At 39.6% G+C, this 22,196-nt stretch overlaps 1 non-coding gene across 1 annotated transcript; it reads left to right on the plus strand.

The window, feature by feature from the left end:
• The first annotated feature begins 19,233 nt into the window (after nt 1-19,233).
• Nucleotides 19,234-19,340, plus strand: LOC127108610 (small nucleolar RNA R71). The gene has a single exon (XR_007796136.1). It is a non-coding gene; the product is annotated as a small nucleolar RNA R71 (small nucleolar RNA).
• The last annotated feature ends 2,856 nt before the right edge of the window (nt 19,341-22,196 follow it).

The raw sequence follows: 22,196 nt of genomic DNA on the forward strand, positions 1-22,196 counted from the left end.
ATTTTATCTTCACAAATAGGACACGCATATTGACCTTTTATGCTATACCTTGATAGATTTCCGTATGCTGGAAAATCATTAATTGTGCCAAACAACATCGCCCTCAAGTTGAAACTTTCTTTCCTATATCCATCATAAACCTCCATACCGGTCTCCCACAAAATCTTTAAATCTTCGATTAATGGCTTCAAGTACACGTCTGTGTCATTCCCTGGTTGTTTAGGTCCAGAAATCAACATAGACAACATCATGTACTTACGCTTCATACATAGCCATGGAGGTAGGTTATAAATCATAATAATCACAGGCCATGTACTGTGTGAGATACTCTGGATACCGTGTGGGTTCATTCCATCAGTAGATAATGCCAAGCGAAGGTTTCTTGATTCTTCTCCAAATTCAGGATAATCATTATCAATTTTCAACCACTGTGGTGAATCTTCCGGATGTCGATACTTTCCATCTATAATTCTTTCATCTGCATGCCAGGTCAAGTGTCTTGAATCGGTTTCACTATGAAACATGCGTCTAAATCTCGGAATAACAGGAAAATACCACAAGACTTTTGCTGGAGACAACTTGTTCTTATATCGCGAGACACCGCATTTAGGACACTCATTTAACGATGCATACTCATTTCGAAACAAAACGCAATCGTTTGGACATGCATGTATCTTATCATAGCTCATGCCAATAGAGCACAACATCTTTTTGGTCTCATATGTTCGATTGGGAAGAACATTATCCTCAGGAAGCATATCTTTCAAAAGGGCTAATAACTCTGTGAAACTTTTATCCGACCATCCATTGCCCGCCTTTAAGTTGTACAACTTTAACACCGCAGACAATCTTGTGAATTTAGTGCAACCATCATACAAAGGTTTCTCTGCATCACTTACCAACCTCTCAAACATTTCGGGACAATCCTTAAGATCTCCTTCAAGTGCTTCTGCAATCTCTTCAACTCGATCACAATCGTATGTATCTGCGCCACTATAGTTTGAGGCATAGGTCGTACTATCCCCCGGTTCAACATTCTCGTTACTTTTCTCACCATGCAAATTCCAACATGTATAACTTCGATCAATTCCATGCCTCATTAGATGCGATGTCAACTGAACTGCGTCAACCCGTTTCCCATAACAACAACCCAAGCAAGGACATATCATTCTACTGGGGTCTTCGGCGTGCGCAACGGCAAACTTAACGAATTCTGATACCCCATTCTCGTACTCTCTCGACAATCGATTGGAAGACATCCATGTATTATCCATTACTAATTAGAATAAACAAAAAACAATTTCAGAAGAGAAACCAAAAATGGGATGAGACAAAACAATTTCGCTTTATTGAGTTAGTCTCTATGCAGGGCATTCATGTCTCCAACAACAACCCAAAACGAAAACAATTTTGGTTTATTGAGTTAGTTTCTCAATATTTTCAGATTTCTCTGACTTCAATAGCATGAGAATGTATGAACCATGCATTAAGCATTAGTGGTATGCACTAATTTGTAGCATAGTTATATATCATCATATAGTTTTTACAAAAGATAAACATTGACTAGAAAATATATATGTAGAATTGTATAATGGTCTAACTGAAAGCTAACAGAAGAATAGTCGACTCTAATTTACTCTATCAAATAACATCCATACCTAAACTTCTTAAGTTACTAGCTACGCTATGTATGCTAGAATAAATACACTCATAAGCTGCATAGTGTACCTTTGATTGGTAGAAGGTGTTTTAGATATTGCTGCCTCCTTTTTCTACATCGAGAAACAAATGGAACAGTTGGTGAAATTTAACCCATAATGCCTAGTCTCCATTGCTAGCATTGCAATACAATAATTATTGTTGAGAATACTCAATAAATGTATGAACCAAGAAAAATGAAACCAAAAATGAACAATAGCGAACGTCAGAAGAGAAACCAAGTAATATGAAGATTAGAAAAATACCTATGGTGTCAAAATCGAACAGCTAACAACGAATTAATAGAAGGAGGAAACGTCGTAGATCTAACAGAGGTGGAAGGAGAACGCCTTAGAAGTAGCGAAAATCGTAGCAGTGAGAACCCTAACGTGAAAAAGAACGAAAATAACAGAGAGTGAAATAACAAAACGTGCAGTATGTTATAATTTTAATGTTTACTAAAGGGGACCTTAGAGGGCGCTTGTGGAAAAAAAGCGCCCTCTAAAGGGGGCCTAAGAGGGAGCTTATGAAAGCGCTCTCTAAGGCTTTCCAAAAGCGCTTTATAAACTGGAAATGCACATGGACTTATAGAGCGCTTTTTTAAAAGCGCCCTCTAAGGGTAACCTTAGAGGGCGCTTCCTAAAAAGCGCCCTGTATTGTTGTCCCTCTATCTCCTCCTTATTTTTTCGCTTCACCTTAGAGGGCGCTTTATTACAAAAGCGCCCTCTAAAGTGCGCTGTCTATTCCAGTTGTTGGCTCCTTATTTTTTCGCTTCACTTTAGAGTGTGCTTTTGTAATAAAGCACCCTCTAAGGTGCGCTGTCTATTCCAGTTTTTGGCGTAGTGTAGTCCGAAAGATGATTTCCCTCTATCACATATTGATATGTTGGTAGACAATACAGCTAAATTCCAAGTCTTCTCATTTATGGACGGATTTTCCGAATACAATCAGATTAAGATGGCACCCGAGGATATGGAGAAGACAACATTCATCACACCTTAGGGAACATTCTGTTATCAAGTGATTCCCTTCGGTTTGAAGAACGTCGGAGCCACGTATCAACGAGCTATGACCACCTTGTTTCATGATATGATTCACAAGGAGATTGAGGTATATGTTGATGATATGATTGCTAAGTCAAGAACGGAAGTTGAACATGCAGAGCACTTGTTGAAGCTTTTTCAGCGTTTGAGGAAGTACAAGCTTCGTCTAAATCCCAACAAGTGTACATTTGGTGTCCGTTCCGGCAAGTTATTGGGCTTTATTATCAGCGAAAGAGGTATTGAGGTTGATCCTGCAAAGGTCAAAGCAATACAAGAGATGCATGCGCCCAAAACTGAGAAGTAAGTCCGAGGTTTTCTTGGCCGCTTGAATTATATTTCCAGATTCATATCCCACATGACTGCCACATGTGCGCCGATATTCAAGCTCCTCCGGAAAGATCAGTCCCATGATTGGACCGAGGATTGCCAGAAAGCTTTCGATAGTATCAAAGAGTATCTGTCTGAACCTCCAATCCTGTCTCCGCCTGTGGAAGGAAGACCTTTGATCATGTATCTGACAGTTCTTGAAGACTCGATGGGTTGTGTACTTGGTCAACAAGACGAATCAGGGAAGAAAGAGTATGTTATTTACTACTTAAGTAAGAAGTTCACTGATTGTGAGTCTCGATACTCAATGCTTGAGAAGACATGATGTGTTTTGGCTTGGGCTGCTAAGCGTTTACGCCAGTATATGATAAATCATACAACTTGGTTGATATCCAGAATGGATCCAAACAAGTATATATTTGAGAAGCCTGCTTTAACAGGGAGGATTGCTCGTTGGCAGATGTTGTTATCTGATTATGATATTGAGTATCGAGCTCAGAAGGCTATTAAAGGTAGTATCTTGGCTTACCACTTGGCACATCAGCCGATTGAGGATTATTAGTCAGTTCAGTATGATTTCCCAGATGAGGAGATTCTGTATTTGAAGATGAAAGATTGTGATGAGCCTACACTCAATGAAGGGCCAGAGTCTGGTTCCAGATGGAGTATGGTATTTGATGGCGCTGTAAATCAGTACGGAAATGGTATTGGGGCATTAATTATTACTCCTCAGGGCACACATATTCCTTTTACAACAAGGCTAACTTTCAAATGCACGAATAATATGGCTGAGTATGAGGCCTGCATTATGGGATTGGAGGAAGGCATTGATCTAAGGATCAAGCATCTTGATGTTTATGGTGATTCGGCCCTCGTTGTCAATCAGATCAAGGGTGAATGGGAAACGAATCAGCCTGGTCTTATTCCATATAGAGATTATGCGAGGAGGATTTCAACGTTCTTTACTGAGGTTGACATTCACCATATTCCTCGAGATGAGAATCGGATGGCAGATGCTCTTGCCACGCTCGCTTCAATGATTGTGGTTAAATATTGGAATGAAGTTCCCAATATCACCGTGATGCGCTTGGATAGACCAGCTCATGTGTTTGCAGTTGAAGAAGTAAAAGATGATAAGCCATGGTATTATGACATCAAATGTTTCCTCCAGAACCAGGTTTATCCGTCTGAGGCATCTGTGAAAGATAGGAAAACTTTGAGAAGATTGTCAGGCAGTTTCTACCTCAATGGTGATGTGCTTTATAAGAGAAATTTTGACATGGTTCTGCTCAGATGCGTGGATAGACACGAAACAGACCTGTTGATGACTGAGGTCCATGAAGGTTCATTTGGTACCCATTCCAATGGACATGCTATGGCTAGAAAGATGTTGAGAGCAGGCTACTATTGGCTGACAATGGAGTCTGACTGCTGCAAATATGTAAACAAATGCCATAAGTGTCAGATTTATGCAGATAAGATTCATATTCCTCCGACACTTCTGAATGTGATTTCATCACCATGGCCTTTCTCCATTTGGGGAATTGACATGATTGGCATGATTGAGCCGAAAGCGTCCAATGGACACAGGTTTATTCTCGTAGAAATTGATTACTTCACTAAGTGGGTTGAAGCGGCGTCATATGCAAATGTGACCAGGCAGGTAGTCGTGAAGTTTATCAAGAATCAACTTATATGTCGTTATGGTGTGCCAGATAAGATCATTACTGATAATGGATCTAACTTGAACAACAAAATGATGAAAGAGTTGTGTAGTGAATTCAAGATTGCACACCATAATTCTTCTCCTTATAGCCCCAAGATGAATGGGGCTATTGAAGCTGATAATAAGAATATCAAGAAGATTATCCAAAAGATGGTTCTTACGTACAAAGATTGGCGCTTCCATTTTCTTTGCATGGATATCGTACATCTGTCCGCACTTCAACAGGGGCAACCCCTTTCTCTCTTGTTTACGGCATGGAGGCCGTACTCCTAGTAAAGGTGGAGATCCCATCTATGAGAGTCTTGATGGAGGCCAAGTTGACTGATGCTGAATGGGTTCAGAGTCGTTATGACCAGCTGAATTTGATAGAAGAGAAGAGATTGACTGCCATGTGTCATGGTCAGTTGTATCAACAGAGAATGAAGAAGGCTTTTGATAAGAAGGTCAAGCCTCATGTGTTCCGAGAAGGTGACCTCGTGCTCAAGAAGGTCTTGTCTTTCGCGCCCGATTCCAGGGGCAAGTGGACTCCAAACTATGAAGGTCCATATGTTGTTAAGAGAGCCTTTTCAGGCGGTGCTTTGATACTTACAACTATGGATGGGGAGGATTTCCCTCGTCCTGTGAATTCAGATGCAGTCAAGAAATACTTCGCCTAAAAAATAAAAACAGAATAGCTCGCTAAGTTGAAAACCCGAAAGGGAGGCTTAGGAAAAAATGAGCGTCTCGGTGGATTGAAAACCCGAGAGGGCGACCCAGGAAAAAGTTAGAGACATAAAAAATGAATATAGGCATCCCGCTAGATTGAGTACCAAATCCTGGGGCAATCTAGGCAAAAATTAGGGATTTGGCAAGTAACTGCATCCTGACAAGACTGTGTTCTACAACTGTCATCCATAAGAGATTCTTGCTCATTCGTCGTCAACCAAAGCTTCGAATACATCGGATTCATAATTGGTGGAGAAATGGTCATTATGTTCAATGTAGCCCTTTTCCAATATATATCACCAATTTCAAATTTGTAAAGATCTAGGGAGTCTTGCCATTTGCAGACTACCATTCTATCAAATAAATTTGAGCCTTTATCCAATTATATGCACTCTTATTTGTTTCTATTCAACAAATGTTTTGCATGTTTTAATTGAGAAAATATCATTGTCATAAACAAACAAATTTTTCACAAATTGTTTTTAATCAAAGTGAACATTCACAATGATGAAAGGATACTTAAGGGATCCTTAGTGCTCTCCCAAGGGTGGCATGATTTCCAACAGGGTAAGACATTTGTTCATGTTCCTGGCATGACTGTATCCTCTTCTCCCAGAATATGTGTTGTGGGTTATTCCACCGAGTGGAGTGCTTGCTGAGGTTTTTCACCTCCCCTCCTTTCAGCAGAGCAGTGGTCTTCCCTCCTCAGCAGATGTTTCTCTTTGGAAGGTTCGGTATTTGGTGGTTGATCCCCAGAATTCCTTCATTTCCTTGGATAAATCCCCAGTAGAGTTGCTTTTGTGGCAAATTCTACCTAGGCACTGAACTCCTTTCCCCAGCTGAGACTGATGATTCATCCCTGCAGAGATATTGTTGTCTCTGATCCCCGGCAGATTGGATATTCTCCGGTGATCCTGGCTCCTTCTCTTGAGATGTAGTACCGGGTGGTTGATTCCTGGACCTGTGTGTGTTAGATATGTCTGTTTGGCAGCATTCATCAAACATAAATCACGCATATCATGCATAATTATAACATTCAGATATTCATGTTGCATTCTTTGCCATATATCGTTGTTTGTTGTCTCCTGCTATTTGGTGATATATATTTCCCCAAGCAGATGTGTGTGTCTAATCTCTCAATATAGAGTCAGCCCCTTTAAGCAGAAAGTATTTATCTTTCCTGCCATATTCCCCACTGAGTTATATCCTCGTGGACGACGTTTGTTTCTGCTTCCTCCCAACATATATATTGGGATGGTTTCCCCTATTGAGTTATATCCTCAGTAGGATGAGTCTCGATTCAGTTTGCCTTTTTGGTTTGATCCTAAATTGGCCTCTTGTGACTGTCTTTGGTGTTTCCATGTGGAAAATGAATAATTGCCCAGTAATCAATAATTATTCACCTTATCCTCAACGAAGTTTGTGGTTTTCTACCCTTATATCGGTAGTTGTAAACCCTATTTTCCCACCTTTGCAGAGTTAACCATTGTTGTTCATCCTAGTTGATGACGGTTACTCTTCCGTGGTTTTCTACCCAGTATCCGGTAGATGTAATCCCCTCTTTGACGGTTATCATTATCCAATATTCGGTATTGATATTCCCTCCTTCTTTCGGATAATTGCTCTGATTAAGCAATTTTATCCCCAGCGGGTCCTCTTTCATTTACCGGTTGCCGGTAATGTTTGTTGCTCCCCTTGATTGGACATCATTATATACCTAGTTTTGGTATCCTGATGCCTTTCTCTTTCTCGGTCGATTTATCCTTTATTAACCCAGTAACCGGTTGTGGATAATCTTCCATGCGAGTATATTATCTACGTTCCGACGGCAATAGATAATATATCTCATGCACTCTTTGGTCGAAGCCTTTTGTTCTTCCCCAGTCGAGTAAGATTCGTATCCCTGTTTTGGAATCGAATGTCCATCCCATAATCAAGTTTGCATTCTGCCCTCTTTTTGGATGATGAGTGTTTTGGGAATATTCCCCAATTCATGCTTTGGTTGGTCACCTATTATATGCCCAGTAACCGGTATCCCTGGTGTTCCTTCCTTCTGCTCCCTATTATGACTTTGGTCCCCTGTGGAGTCAGATTTTCCTGAGTTGAGATATACCTTTTAGGTCTTCCTCAGATGATTTGGTTGATTGATATCTCTCACCCTTATACCGGTCTTAGATATTCATTCTTCCCGAGCTTGTTGTTCTCTCACCCTTATACCGGTGATCAGATCACATGTCTCATTGAGCTTGTTACCCAGTAACCGGTAACACCTCATCCCGCTGCTTCCCCAGGAGAGTCTTTTTAGACATCCCCAGCGAGGTATCTGTTGTAGATCGCCTTTTGCTGTGTTGGCATATTCCCCAACACATGCACCTTCGAGTCAGCTCGAGTCTTTCCATTGGATTTACTCCCTTTGGAGTTCTGTTCCCTAAGCTTTGAGTCGTGCCCTACTCACGCATTTTTTTTATTCTTTTTCTATCCCCATAAGAGTCCCAGAGTCTCTATCCCATGGAGTGAATTACTCATATGGATTGTCGATTTCTCCGGATGTCTTTTCTTCTTTATGGACACATATCCCCAAAGAGTTTGTTTGTTTTGCATACATACATTTGCATTATGAGGTCTCTTAGGGACCAAAATTTGTCTCTTTGTTATTATTTAAGCCCATTCTACCTCGTCGAGACGAAGATTTTAACCTTCACTTCTCCGGCTAGAATGACCTTAAATAGGGGCATCTGTAAGACCCCAATTTTGTCCCTAAGATCCCTCATGGCATCATAACATTGCATTGCATAGCCTCAAGGATCATTGAGCATCTTGGCTCCCTTTCCCTTTGGGTAGGGATCTCTTGTGAGTGGTTTGAGATCACCAAGCATGCTTGAATTGTATATCATTGCTTTTCTTGTTTTATTTACTAACCAAAAGCACAAAAATATGTCACTAACATCTTTTGCTGTAGCTTAAGCAATCACCAGGTCAAGAGATTCAAGAAGATCCTTTGTGCAAGAGATGAGATATTTTCCTTGGGATGAGGATCACATGATTAATATAAGGAGCTTACATGAGCTAGGGTTTCATTTTGAAGCAATTTCACCGAGTGGTAGAGGCTCAAGTTAATCAAGACATTTCAAGGTCATCTGAGGACCAAAAGTCAACTGTGCAGTCAACTGAGGGCTATGGGATGGGGAAATGAGTTGAGACACCTCAATCATGTTCCAATGAGGTCTATTCTTCATTCTAAACATCCATCTTGAAGATTCAAAGGTCATGGCAAAAGTTACTAAAAATGGAAAATGACTTATAATTCAAAGTTTCCAAATTTGGCAAGTTTTTGGTCCACTTTCAACTTGATTTGTCAATGTCAAAGAAGTTTCAAATGGATTTTTGGTGAACATGAACTTTGTAGATCTTTGTCTTCCCTTTCCAAAAAGTCCTAATTCATGTCCATATGATGAATGGTTGAGAAGTTATGGTCATTTAATCACAAGGTGTGCATGGAAATTCAAAATGGCATAACTTTTGATGCATTGCTCCAAATTGGTTCATTCTTTTTGCAAAGTGTTTCTCATATTCAAGGAATCTCAAAATGACCTCATTTGGCTCAATTATGCAAAGGAATCATGACCATGAATTCATTATTTCACATATGTGCAAATTGAAGAAAATATTCACCATTCATTTTTGGCTTAAGATGCAAGCAAAATAACACTTCAATCTTGACCCTTGGATGTTCTTAAGTGGATTGAGAGCTTAACATGGAGTTGTACACGTGGATTATGGCAAGGAGAGCTCATTTTTCATTTTTGCAAATTGCTTCATATCTCATTAATCATGATTAACCAATGGAAAACATGATTAGCATTGTCATTAGCATGGAGTATATAAACAGAAACCCTAATCACAACTGCCATAACAGAACTTTTCAGATCAAAATTCAAGAACTCTCTCAAAATTCTCTTTCTTCAAATCTTCATTTTTCTCACACAACTCTCCAAGATCATTGTATAATCTTGATCCTCATGCTTCACTGAGCAAGACTCATCCATCATTTGGTGCAATTCAGTCAGAAATCGAGCAGTGCAAGAGCAATGTCATGTTGATGGAATTTGGAAATTGAAGTAGAATTAAGAGGTTTCAACCACTTCGTTTTGCTTAAAGCTTCATAGGAAGATCAAAGGAGAAGATCTGGAGCATATGAGCGCTTGAGAACACGATTTCAGAGAGCTGCATTTCCAGGTGATGCAATTTTCGATCTCTCCTTTTGCTGTTTTTTGATCATAGATGTGTAGATCTTGTTGAGTAGAGCATGGATATGTGTTTAGAATTGAATTTGATTGAGAATTGAGCATGATATGTTGAATATAAGTTTGGATCTAGAAAATGTTTGTCTTCGATTTGCAAAATCCATGGAGAGTTAGGATGATCCAATTGCATATTTGGAATCCTCGTTGAAGGCGGGTTTGCTTGTGTAGGCTCGGTGGATTCGGGAGCATTCAGATCATAGATGTGGCGGTTGGGATTGGTGACATCTGTTAGGGCAATGTTGGGTAGGACAACGCTTGGGACTTCCTGGTTGTTCACCATAAGGTAATACCCTCCGCCTACTCTGTTTTTGATTAGACGGCTGGACCGACAGTAACTTATATCCATAGATAGGGGAGGTAAAGATTCTAAATTTTGGAGTCGGTCCCCTAGGTTTAAGCCAAGTGCTATTGTGGTTATTAATCCACCTATTACAAAAGGTTGACGACCTCTAGCACATAGGGTGCGGATGTGATGAAATAGGAAGGAGGCAGCCTTTACCTGAGTATCGCTTTCAAAGACGCATTGGAGGAAGAATAATTCCTTGGCGTTTACTTTGTTGTTGTTCGGTCTTCCAAAAACTGTGTTTTGCAGGATGCAGATAAAGTACCGGATGGTTGGGTTATGTATATGGGAAGCAAGGAGCACATCCCAGTTGTTGGTTTCTACACCGGATATTTTCCTAAAGAGGTCGAAGGCGTGTATGTGCCACTGGGAATTCGGAGGGATTCTCGGGTGGACTTGACCTTCTACGGGGAACTGTAGCATGGTACTCAATTGGTTTTGGGATAGGGAGTACTCGGTGTTGAACATACGGAAGGTTGCGGTACCGATTAAGTACTCGTCTTCACCGGTGGGAGTGTTGTACGAATAAGAACTTAGAAATTCTAAGGTTAGGGATGGGTAGGTAGGTTGATTGTGAGTGCACAGAAAGGTTAAACCGGCAAGGCGGAGCATCCATTCTATACCTTGAAGTAATCCTAATTGTTGTAAACAAGTTAGATCAGGATACCTGGTGGATTGGATGCCTCGCTGTTGGAAACGCTCAAATTGCTCCCTTTGATGATTATCATCTTCGGATCGGAAGATGATATTTCCGAAATCTTGGTTTCCCGCCATACCGATAAGTGGTTTGAAAGAGGTAGAAGCTAAGAAGATGAAATGTATTTTATAGAATGGTTTGTGGTGTATGAAGAAAGGTATGGTGGGTATTTATAGGAAAGGATTTGGAAGTTGGAAAGGGAGTGGTTGAAAAGTAAATAAATCTGGGTAAATGTGAATAAATGGGGAAGGTAAAAAGGTGAAGTGGTGTAACGACCGTGTCCCAACGGTTAGTAACGTTCACATAGTCAGAAGGTGTCACGCTCGTGACAGGGGTGTTACGGGCGTGACAGGCACTTGGCGTGCCGCCCGTCATGGATTGTGTGACGCTCGTCACACAGTCATTCTGGCAACGTACTTTGTTTTTACCATTATATTTTATTGTTGTTATTTTGTTATGCATATGTTTTATTTTATTTTGCTATTGTGATACTTTTAAAATGCCTTGCATGCTATTCTACTTTCCATAAGATATATATATTTTTAATAAGTCATGTAGGTAGCAACAGTAGAGAGCATTATTGATAGATATTTGCATAAGTCATAATAAAGTAAAATAAATCAATAGCTTCATAAAATAATCATAATGTAACATTGGAAGACAAAAACAAAAATGCGAAAGAGAAACAAATACTAATATTAAAAATAATGTAAAAACTAATGAATAGCCTAAACTAAAACTAAGTAACTAAGAAAAACAACTTCTAGCCACTTGCGGGATCTCTGGCTGGAGGAGCAAAGGAGTTAACACGGTTTAGCAACTCGTGGAATTGATTTGTCATAGTGCTCATGTATCCCAGAAATTCTTGTCCCATATTAGTTAGCTCTTCTCTGAGGGAGTCCTGTTCTGACATCAAAACTTGAATGATGGTGTTATAATTATCTCCGGGCATATGATGTCTAGGATCAGGTATTGCCGACTCTTCGGTCGGGACAGGTTGAGGAGGAGGGTCAATATCATACTAACCAGATGGTGTCTGAGGGTCAGATTCAGCATAAGGGATCTGGTCGTCACAAATCTCGTAGTCCTGGATAGATTCAGTAGATCTAGCAGGGGAAGGTGTTCCGTTCAGGTTGTAGAGCCAGTTATTGCGGTTATGAATACTAGTCCTCGGACTAGGCAAGGTGAATAGGCAAAGAACTTGGTTGTTAATTATAAGCTCAAACTCTTCAGACCCTAGGTTTGCTATAAACATAGTGTTGAAGAGGAAGGGTATACTCATAGTCGCAATGCCACAAAAAGGGCTTAGGTCAAGCATAGGTTGACGTAATCCGATAGCATTACCAATCATGGTTATCAATCCGCCTATTTGAATTGGTACTTGTTCATCTTGGATAAGGCGGTCAAAATTCGCCAACATAAAAGTGGCACCGTTTACTGGACGGTTCTGGGAAGCACAAAATATGATGAAGAGTTCATCACGTGAAACTGAGGTACTGTTTGACTTCTTCCCGAAAAGGGTGTGGGCCAGGATCTTATGGAAATAACGAAAGGTCGGGTTATGTATGTTTCCAGAAAGAAACTCATGTTCCTCGGGATCGTCATTTTCAGTCAAGCTTCCCCAAAAATGTTCAAGTTCTCTATATTCAAAAAGGTCTTCTTGGCTCACTGTGAATGTATCAAAAGAGGTAGGGAAACCTAAAAGGGTGGTAAAATCTTGAATGTTAAATTGATACTCCATGTTGAACATTCTGAACTGAATGAAACCACTGCTTATTCCTTTTCCATGGCTGGGTAGATAGATCATAGAACTAAGGAATTCTAGTGTCAGTCTCCGGTAGGTGACGAAATGTCTACGGATAGGAGAGGTTTCCCACCCTATCTGACTCAGCAAATACAGGACACTCTCTCTTAGTCCAAGGGTAGTCATTGCCCAATCATCAGCATACAAACTAGGAAGCATCTCTCTCTCTGCTAGTTCCTCAAACTTTTGTTTCTGAGCTTTCCCTCTGAATTTGATACCCATACGATCAATTTGTCCCATCAGGTTAGTGTTAGCTAGAGAAAAGAAAAACAAGAGTTTTAGTCAGGATTTGGCCAAATGCCGAAAGAAGAAGAGAAAAGTTTTTTTATTAAATTAAAATAAATTAAGAATGAATACTAAATAAAATTTAAAATAATAATTAAAGAGAAAATAGGAATAAAAATATTTGTGGGTTGTCTCCCACTAAGCGCTTTGTTTAATGTCGCAAGCTCGACATAAAAACTATCAAATATAATCTATAAAGTCTGGAGGCATTTCGTCTAAGTGCAGGACTTGTGAATCTTCATTGTTCTCTGCATAATGATAATGTTTTAGACGTTGCCCGTTTACGGTAAATGGTTCCATAGATTTGCCTTTAATTTCTACCGCTCCACTGGGAAAGACATTGGTGATTTGGAAAGGACCTGACCATCTAGATCGTAGTTTTCCCGGGAATAACTTTAGCCTAGAGTTAAATAACAGGACTGTATCGCCTTGTTTGAAGATTTTCCTTGATATGCGCTTGTCATGCCATTGTTTTGTTCTTTCTTTGTAGATTCTGGCATTCTCGTAAGCGTCTCGTCTGAGTTCCTCTAATTCGTTTATATCAAGGATTCGCTTTTCACCGGCGGCCTTATAGTTTAAATTTAGATTTTTAATAGCCCAGTAGGCTTTATGTTCTAATTCTACCGGGAGGTGGCAGGATTTTCCATAAATAAGCTTAAATGGGGTTGTCCCTATGGGAGTTTTGTAAGCAGTTCGATATGCCCATAAAGCTTCTGGTAATTTCAATGACTAGTCTTTCCTTGAGGTGGCGACTGTTTTTTCCAATATTTGTTTGATTTCTCTGTTAGACACTTCCACTTGTCCACTGGTTTGAGGGTGGTAAGGTGTTGCTACTCTATGTCTCACACCATACTTAAACAGTAGTTTTTCGAGTATCTTAGATATGAAATGCGATCCACCATCACTGACTACTATTCTCGGGACACCAAATCTTGGAAATATTATATTCTTAAAGAGTCTAGTTACTACTCGTGTGTCGTTTGTTGGAGAAGCTATAGCTTCAATCCATTTTGATACGTAGTCAACCGCTACGAGTATGTACTTGTTATCGAAAGAAGATGGAAAAGGTCTCATGAAGTCTATTCCCTACACGTCGAAAATCTCTACTTCCAAAATGCCTTTTTGTGGCATCTCGTCACGTCTAGATATGTTTCCTGTGCGTTGACATCTATCGTATTTCTTAATAGCCGCATGCACATCCTTCCATATGTTTGGCCAATAAAGACCGGCTTGTAGGATTTTGGAGCAGGTCTTGGATGTACTTGCATGTCCACCATAAGGTGCGGAGTGACAGTGTTGGATTATATTTTCTACCTCTTCTTCAGGTATACACCGACGGAAAATACCATCGGGGCCTCTTTTGAAAAGTAAAGGGTCATCCCAGTAATAGTGTTTTATGTCATAGAAGAATCGTTTCTTTTGCTGGTAGTGTTGGTGTAAGCCCTAAAGGCCAATACTTTTGGTACTTGTATCGAATTATTTAAAGGCATTTTATTTATTATGGTTGATTAATAAAGTCCCTAGAATAGATAGTCCGTTTAATGTATTAAGTGTGACTTAATCATGAGAACACATTAAACATAAGGACACTATTCTTAAAGTATCCGTAGTCGAGCTTTAGTGTGAAGCGGGATAACATTAAAGCATTAAGACTATTATGTTTGTAGACTGATGATCACATCTCATGGATCATGGATAAAGAGTTATCAAGTCTTAAACATAGGTATGAATATTAGGAGTAATATTTGTACCGGATTGACCCGCTATGAGAATACTATATAGAAAGTTATGCAAAGTGTCATAAGTTATTCTCATGGTGGTAATAGTGTATACCACTCTTCGACCTGAAACCACTATGGATCCTAGATGTAGAGTTGAGTGCCTTATTACTGATCCAACGTTATCCGTAACTGGATGACCATAAAGACAGTTGATGAGTACTCCACAAAGCATGCTGAGGGACATGAGTGTCCTAGATGGAATTTGCCAATCCTGCGTAACAGGATAAATGTCTATGGGCCCAATATTGAACTGGACAAGGGTGACACGGTCTATACCTTGTGTTCAATATAGACATAAGGGCAAAGGGGTAATTATACACATAATTATTATCACAGGAGGTTTTGTCAGATCACATGACATTTTCGTGACTTGGGTAGCAGTGATGTGTTGCTAGATACCGCTCACTGTTTATTATGTTAAATGCATGATTTAATATAATTGCCAACGTCGCGAAAACCTATAGGGTCACACACAAAGGACGGATTGATGAGAGATAGAATAATTAAGGAACATCGTAAGGTACGGTGCACTTAAGTGGAAATGAAATATGGTAAGGTACCAAATACTTAAGTGATTTTGGCATATTATGAGATATGGGCAAAATACACTTAAGTGGGCTTTTTAGCTTGAAGCCCACACAAGTGGTTCTATAAATAGAACCCCTTGGGTAGAAGCATTATCACTCCACTCAAACAGAAATTCAAGTAGAGACTTGGAATTTTGTTTCCCTCTTTCTCTCACTCAAAGCCTTCATTCATAACAGCTAGCACTGCGATTGAAGGAATCCGTTCGTGTGGACTGAGTAGAGACGTTGTCATCGTTCAACGTTCGTGATCGCCCCGTGGATCTGTATCAAAGGTTTTGATCATTATCAGAGATCTGCACCAAAGGTTTGAATCGCCACAAGAGGTAACGATTCTATCACTCATCATGCCTATTCGTAAGGATCACTAAATGGAGAAATTTTTAAATTCCGCTGCGCCTTGGATGGCAATTCTCCAACAGGTAGGATAAAGTAGGTGGAACTATTCCGGCAGCTAAATAATTGACGAGATCAGCGTACCATGGTGTAACACATATAGCTAAGGTGGTCTCTACCTGTTTATCAGCTTTATTTTCTTCCAAAGTAGCTATAAGTTTATCGTACGAGAAATCATCGTTGATCGATGTTCTTTCCGGTTCCAGGTTTTCGAGTCTAGAGAGGTGATCTGCTACTACGTTTTCAGTTCCTTTCTTGTCTTTGATTTCCAAATCGAACTCTTGTAGCAACAAGATCCACCTTAGGAGTCTAGGTTTAGCATCCTTTTTTGTTAAGAGGTTCTTAATGGCGGTGTGGTCAGTGTAAATGATTATTTTGGCTCCGACCAAGTAAGAACGAAATTTATCTAGCGCAAATACTACTGCTAAAAGTTCTTTCTCGGTTGTGGCGTAATTCATTTGTGCTTCATCTAGAGTTCTACTTGCGTAATATATGACGTGAAGCTTTTTATCCTTTCGTTGTCCTAAAACAGCGCCCACGGCGTAATCACTTGCGTCACACATTATTTCGAATGGTTCATTCCAATCTGGTGTCTGCATTATGGGCGCGGAGATCAATGCTTGTTTAAGCGTTTGAAATGCTTCTAAACATTTATTGTCGAATATGAATTCAGCATCCTTCATCAATAGTCCGGTCAAAGGTTTAGTTACTTTAAAGAAGTCTTTAATGAATCGTCGGTAAAAACCGGCGTGTCCTAAGAAGCTTCGCACTTCTCTCACAGTTTTCGGAGGTTGAAGGTTTTCGATTACCTCTATTTTGACTTTGTCTACTTCAATCCCTCTGTTTGAGATGATGTGTCCTAAAACAATTCCTTCTTGTACCATAAAGTGACATTTTTCCCAATTAAGTACTAGGTTTACTCTTACACATCGTTCTAGAACTCTTTCTAGGTTTTCAAGACATTCTTCAAAGCTTTGTCCGCATACGGAGAAATCGTCCATAAATACCTCCATGATGTTTTCGAGAAAATCGGCGAATATCGCCATCATGCACCTTTGGAAGGTTGCAGGAGCATTGCACAAGCCAAACGACATTCGTCGACAAGCGAAGGTACCAAAAGGACACGTGAATGTTGTCTTTTCTTGGTCATCAAGATGAATTGGTATTTGAAAGAAGCCTGAGTAACCGTCTAGATAGCAGAAATGAGAATGTTTTGCTAATCGTTCTAACATCTGGTCAATGAATGGTAGAGGGAAATGATCTTTTCGGGTTTCTTTATTTAGTTTCCTATAGTCAATGCACATTCTCCATCCCGATTCGATTCGTTTGGTTATAGTTTCTCCTTTTTCATTTTCAATAACTGTTATACCTCCTTTCTTCGGTACTACGTGTACAGGACTAACCCATTTGCTATCAGATATAGGATATATGATACCTGCCTCTAATAACTTGGTTATTTCCTTCTTCACTACCTCACTCAGGATCGAGTTTAGTCTCCTCTGATGTTCCCTAGAAGTTTTACAGTCTTCTTCTAGCATGATGCGGTGCATACAAATAGAAGGACTTATTCCTTTAAGGTCGGTGATGTTGTATCCTAGTGCGGTTGGATATTTTCTTAAGATATGCAGGAGTTTTTCTGTTTCGAGTTTTCCTAGGTCTGCATTAACTATCACTGGTCGTTCAAGTTCTAAGTCAAGGAATTCATATCTCAGATTTTTGGGAAGTGTTTTCAGGTCTAGGGTTGGTTTCTTAAGGCATTGCGTAGGGTCCGGTGTTATTGCTAAACATTGGTTAAGTTTGTCTTCTACAAGATAGTCAGATGATTTGTCATTTTCTAACTCTGTTTCTTTTATGCATTCATCGATGATATCCATGAAGTAACATGTGTCTTCTATTGCAGGTGCTTTCAAAAATTGGGAAAGAATGAACTCAATTTTCTCTTCTCCTACTTCGAAAGTGAGTCATCCTCGTTTTACGTCTATGATCGCACCGGCGGTTGCTAAGAATGGTCTTCCCAATATAATGGGTGTAACTTCATCTTCTCTTATGTCCATAATCATAAAATCGGTTGGAATGTAGAATTGACCTATGCGCACGGGAACGTTTTCAAGAATTCCTATAGGATATCTAACAGAACGATCCGCTAGTTGCACATACATTTTAGTTGGTCTTAATTCTCCCATTTCTAGTTTCTTGCATATGGATAAAGGCATAACACTAATACCGACTCCTAAATCGCATAAGGCTTTATCTATGACAAATTTTCCTATGTGACAGGGTATAGAGAAACTACCTGGATCTTTAAGTTTAGGAGGCATATTCTGGATTATAGCGCTACATTCAGCAGTGAGTGTAACGATTTCGCTTTCTTCAAGTTTCCTTTTATTAGAAAGAATTTCTTTTAAGAACTTAGCATATGAGGGCATCTGCGTAATAGCTTCTGTAAAAGGAATTGTGACGTTTAATTGTTTCAGTAGGTCAACAAATTTTTTAAATTGGCCCGCATCTTTGGTTTTAATAAGCCTTTGAGGGTAAGGGATAGGTGGTTTATAAGGCGGTGGAGGTACATAAGGTTCTTTCTTTTCTATGGTTTCCTTATCACTCTCTTCCTTTTCCTTAGGTTTATTTTCTTCCTCAGTTGACCTTTTAGAGTTTTGGTTTTCAATTCTTGGATCAGACGGTCCTTCCACTTCCGTTCAACTTCTTAATATGATTGCATGAGCGTGGCTTCTCGGGTTAGGTTGGGGCTGTCCAGGAAATGTACCAGTTGGGGCAGCAGTAGGCGCTTGTTGTTGAGCTACTTGTGATATTTGCGTTTCCAGCATCTTGTTATGGGTAGCCAGGGCATCTACTTTACTTGCTAGTTGTTTAATTTGTTCGCCAGTGTGTACATTCTGGTTTAAGAAATCTTTATTGGTTTGCTGTTGAGAAGCTATGAAGTTCTCCATCATGATTTCCAAGTTGGATTTCCTGGGAACGTTATTGTTAGGTGTAGATGGGATCGGCTTTTGATATCCAGGAGGTATAGTTGGGGCTTGATTTAAAGCTTGTCCAGGCGCGTATAAGGCATTATTACTCTTATATGAAAAATTAGGATGATTCTTCCAGTTGGAGTTATAGGTATGCGAGCAGGGATTTCCTTGAGCATAGTTTACTTGCTCTGCTTGGATTCCTGTTAGGAGCTGACAATCTGCAGGAGTGTGACCTTGGATTCCACAGACTTCACAATTCTGAGTTATGGCAACCACGGTGGCTGGAGGTGATACATTTAAACTTTCAATTTTCTGGGCCAAAGCTTCCACTTTTGCATTAACATGATCAAGGTTGCTTATCTCGTACATGCCACTTTTCGCCTGAGGTTTTTCTACCATTGTTCTTTCGCTTCCCCACTGATAGTGGTTTTGGGCCATGCTCTCGATAAGTTGATAAGCATCAGCGTAAGGTTTGTTCATAAGTGCACCACCTGCGGCGGCGTCTATTGTTAACCTTGTGTTGTACAAGAGACCATTATAGAAGGTATGAATCACTAACCAGTCCTCTAAACCATGGTGTGGACAAAGTCTCATCATGTCTTTGTATCTTTCCCATGCTTCGAAAAGAGACTCGTTATCTTTCTGTTTAAATCCATTTATCTGGGCTCTTAACATAGCTGTTTTGCTCGGCGGAAAATATCGGGCAAGAAAGACTTTCTTCAACTCGTTCCATGTGGTGACTGAGTTGGAAGGAAGAGACTGAAGCCATCTTCTAGCGCTATCTCTTAACGTGAAAGGAAAGAGACGAAGTCGAATTGCCTCTGAAGTGACACCATTAGCTTTAACAGTATCAGCGTATTGGACAAATACGGATAAATGAAGGTTTTGATCCTCGGTAGGATTTCCAAAGAATTGGTTCTGTTGCACTGCTTGCAACAGTGAAGGTTTAAGTTCGAAGTTGTTTGCTTCGATTGCGGGTGGAGCAATACTCGAATGCGGCTCATCTTGCGATGGAGCGGCGTAATCTCGAAGAGCACGAGCTGGTTCTGCCATCTCGGGTATCGGTGAAGGAAGAAGATTTTTGAGATCAGGAATTTCGATTGGAGGGAGATTGTTCGCAGCGCGATATTCCCGAATTCGTCGTAAGACTCAGAGATATAGTTCGATGTCGTTGATTTGTAAGTAGAACGGCTCGCCTTGTGAGCGAGTGTGTGGCATACAAATCAATGAAAGAAATAAAAATAAAAATAAGCCTTAGTCTCTACAGCGTAACAGAAGAGTTACGATATCGACTAAAAAAAAGTCCCCGGCAACGGCGCCAAAAACTTGATCACGACTTTATGAGTCGAATTTGGGGTACAAACTGCAAGTGCACAGTTCTATCGCGTAGTTTGAAAAGATATCGATCCCACAGGGACTTATGAATCGATATACCGTTTTCTAAGGTTACTTCGTAAAGCTAAGGCGGATGATAATTTGACTGTTCGGGGGAAAAGTTAAAACTAAAATAAGATCTAGATTAAATATCAATTAAGCGGATATCGGTATGTAGTTCGTCGTAATTAGGGAATCAAATCTTCGTTGGTTCCTTGGTTTTTTTTAAAATAAATCTTTTCAGTAAATACTATTGGTTAAAAGTCTTTTCTCAAACTCTCGCTCTGTTGAATAGACTATGACTTTATATTAACGCAGCTGTCACTTATTGGTTAAGTCCAAAATCACTTTTTGAAAACAACAGAATCTATAGAAACTCTTTTTAAGAAAACACTAATCGTTTAAACACCCTCGTCTCAAACTCTCGCTCTGTTGACTTAGATTATATAATTAAATTCAAATGCTTAACTCTCGTCCTCACATTTAACTTTTAAAAATACTTTTTGAAAAAGATCAGAATTTAATTAACTCTAAAAATTGCTTTCGCCCTGATTTAGAATTAATGCTCAATTTACTATGTCCAGTTAAAAACTCACACTCTCGTTCTATTGAATTTAACTTCTTTATGTCTTTTACTCGTACAAAAACTTTGTTATTAAACCTGTAAATTGAGACCATAAAAAGAGTGATTTTGTTTTTAAACGTAACTAAACCGACTTAGTTTTGATTCCTTCATTCCGCTTACTTTACATACCGATATCTAAATAAATTAGCCGGACATGTTAAACAGACCTAAACAATGCTTAAATAAATCCATCTCAGGCAAATAATATAAATAAACAATAAAGAAGGGCATATATAAATTCAAACAACAATTAAAGAACCTGAGTAATTAATAGCAGTCTTGAACACTCCACCACAGACCGGTTGGATTTGTTCTTGAATTCTTCAATCGGACAGGAAAATAAAAGTGAAGGAATAAAAATCTAGGATCTAACGTAAGGTTAGATCTAGTAAAAGGTACACAATAATTTCCGGTGTAGAAACTATTGTGTGAAAAATTAATTAAGTGCTTAAAGGAATTGCTGGAAAGGAAAAATAACAATTGCAAATAAAAGTAAAAACTGTAAAAATAATGCTGTAAGGTATGCTTGCACGGCTGGAAGAGAAAAATTGAACGAAGCAGAGAGACGGGCGAGAGAGCTGCAGGGTTTTCCAAAAGTCACTATTTATATTGCTCACTTTTTGTAACGGTTTCCAAAAGCTTTCCGTGTAAAAAAATCCTCATGTTCCAATAGTCAAGTGTAACAATAGGCTTCAACGTGCCTCTGTTGCGCTTCTGAAGCCAAAAATATAGGAGAATGGTGTGACGTCCGTCACACCATGTGTTACGCTCGTAACACAAGTAGGCAGGGCGTGACGCTCGTCACACCTTGTGTGGCGCTCGTCACAGGCGCAACGCCTGTGCTTTTGGGCTGGGCTTTGGCTTGGTGGAATTTGCTTCTTTTCATTTCTTTTTGCACCTCCTTTTCTTCCTTTTTCACTTGTGCTTCAAATAAACTACCTGAGATAAATAGAAAGCAAAATACCAAGTACTATCGAATAAAATGAAATAAATTGAAGTGAATAATAATATATTTTAATTAAATCGAGTCCTAGAATGTGATATTATTTCATGTTATCAGTCGACAGTGCAAAGGCATAACTCTCTTTTTCGATTGAAAAAGGGCCTGGGCATAGTCTAGCTAACTCCAAATTGGCGTGAAACCAAATTAGGTTGATAACAAAGAATATTCACATTTTCCCTAGAGGTCCCAAGTCTGGTTGAAAGGAGTTTTGGAGTGAGAAAGGCTTCCCATATCTTCTTCGACTCAACTTCTTGTTCGCCAATAGTTGGGAACTTTCGAGTAAACCACTCAGGTCCATGAGTTCTTTTGGAAAAGGGAGCCATTGTTGGGTTAAACTGGTAAAGTTTGGCAAACATTAAGAAGTGGGACGAGAATGCTTCTCGGTCTGATCTATTCTTGTCAGTCAGAGTCATTTGGGTCAATTGAACGCCTTCAATACGCCTATCCCTAATAGCTTCGCTGGTATTGTTGGGCTTGTCGATGTATAGAGAGATCTCAAACATGGAATTCAACCAGAGTTGAAATAACC

This window comes from Lathyrus oleraceus, chromosome 7, assembly GCF_024323335.1.
Source record: "Lathyrus oleraceus cultivar Zhongwan6 chromosome 7, CAAS_Psat_ZW6_1.0, whole genome shotgun sequence".
NCBI lineage: Eukaryota > Viridiplantae > Streptophyta > Magnoliopsida > Fabales > Fabaceae > Lathyrus > Lathyrus oleraceus.